Source organism: Ursus maritimus (assembly GCF_017311325.1).
Source record: "Ursus maritimus isolate PB19 chromosome X unlocalized genomic scaffold, ASM1731132v1 scaffold_X1, whole genome shotgun sequence".
Lineage (NCBI taxonomy): Eukaryota > Metazoa > Chordata > Mammalia > Carnivora > Ursidae > Ursus > Ursus maritimus.
In genome coordinates this window covers 46,203,029-46,205,268 of record NW_024423319.1, presented here as the reverse complement: position 1 = coordinate 46,205,268, position 2,240 = coordinate 46,203,029, and positions in this window count along the sequence as shown.

Genomic DNA, 2,240 nt, shown 5'->3' with positions numbered 1-2,240 from the left:
AAAAAAGGGAACCAATGCTCTCTCACTGTGTGTATCCACAAAGTGGCACAAGTTCCAGTGCCACAGACTTGTCATGTTAGGCAAGTTATTTCACCACTCGGAGCCCCAGTTTCATCATCTACAAAAGAGAAGGAAATTGAAGCTTTAAAATCCCTTCCAATTCACAGTTGAGTCTATGAAATCATTAAGAGTATGAAAAATGACTCTTGAGAAATTTTCAGTTTTCCTAGACAAGAGCAGTTTATGTACTAGATAAAATATCAAACATCGAGTTCTCATGCATGATTAAACAAGAGTTCGTGAAAGTACCCTGAAAATCATATAAGATGTGGTAAATAGTAATTTCTGGCGTAGTCTTTCCCAAATATATCGATTTAATCTCTGATTCTTCATTTCTCCCTAAGATTGCAGTTTTCTCCTACAGTTTTGCCCAGTTTATGGGTATGTTTTGGCCTCAAAAAAATCAGTGAGAGCCATTTAATTTACCTTTCCTCTTTAATTCCTACTCTAGTAAGAGATTAAACTAGGGACTAGGCTCTGGTCTCAAACTAAACCCTTGTTGCTGTTTCAGCCAGTTTCTTTGAGACTCACCGATTCCTCAAAGTTAGAACTCTTTACGTGTTGCCTGGCGAGTTACGTGCAAGGTGCCACATCTAGCACAGGACACAGGTTTTTGGCAAACCCTGGAAGATATGAATGCCCACCCTCGGTAAAAGGAGGACGGATCCAGCCGTCCTTTCCTCCCACCCCAGAGCTTCGGCTGGGAAAAGCGACAGCTTCCTAAGTCATAGACTCAATAACCTAAGTCCAGCAAGGGATAAGCAGCCTTTATTGCGAAGTTTGCAGCTTCCTGTATATTCAAAGTCCCGAGACTTGCGGGTCTGGGCAAAATTATCACTATAATTACTCCTGTTAAATTCAGCAATCAGGACACTAATTGTCGAGTTTTACGCAAAATGACGAACGCGAACATTATGGGAACGCCAGCCAATCAGCTAGCTCCAGCAGCAACTACCCACAACTCGCGGGTCCTCTGCCCAGGGCGGGCGGGGCAAGAGGTTCTCGGGATTGGGTCTGCGTCAGCGTCGGCGCGCGCGCGCCTCCTCGCGCCGTTGAGGTGTAACCCAACCAATCAGGCTTCAGCAGAGCGCGCAGCTCTGCCTAGAGCAGCCTGGGTCTCTGCAGAAGCGCATGCGCGGGGCGGGGCCCGTTCTTTTGAATCCGGGAGGCGGTGTTTGGATTACCGAGGCTTCGCGACCGAGGAGTGTGTTAGGTGAGGCACTTTTAAGGACCGCGCGAAATGGGGGCTCTCAGAGCGGAGGGAATCTCCCGATTTCTGAGCAGGACTCTCCTGAAAGGTGTGGCTGGGGTCGGGTTTTTCCCCAGCTCAGGAATCTGTCCAGTGGGTCGGTCGTCGTGGCCCAGTTCGCTCTCTGCTGCGGCAGGCTGTGAGGGGCTGGGTTCCTGGGAAGCGATGGGAAGGTTCAACTGGATGGGGTTAGAAGCTGCTCTCCGGCCCTTCTTTTTTAGGACCCCAGGAAACTACTCGAAACTCGGAACCTCCCATTGGGTTAGATATGCGTATCGCTCTCCTCCTCTGGCCTCATATGTTCTAAGGACGTGGGACTAACTGTCATTCCAACGGTTTCCTCAGTTTTTCCCATTTGAAGCCAAAACTTGAAAGTCTTTCTGGAGTCCTCTTTCCTTTTCCCTACATCCAGTTCTTTTATCACGGCCTTTCCCAGTCTATCTGCAAAACGTATCAGTCATTTTCTACCTTTTCCACTGCTATATTAGGCCTAGTTCAGAGTACAGTCGTATTTCTACTGGACTCGTGAAGACTTTTTAAAAAATTCGTTTGTTTTCCCTCCTTGACCCCTAGCATTCTGTTCTCCACCCTGCTGCTAAAACGGTCTTAAAACAAATCATATGGTATCATTCCCCTCTCACATTCCTTCCCACCCTACCCCCATAAGTTTCAGGAGAGCAGAGACCTTGACTGTTTTGTTCTTTTATCCCTAGTAACTAGAACTGTGCTTTGCATATAGATGATGTTCAACAATTATTTACTGAATAAGTGAATTAATTAATGGGGAATGATTCTGTTGGGAGAATCCTTAGTTTGGTCACCAGTTTGACTTTTGAACTATGCCATTTTAACTCAGCACTCAAGAAGTGGAGAGCATAAAAGATTAAAAGCAAAATCGGGGAGGGGGTGTGGAGAAAAATAGGAGTGAATG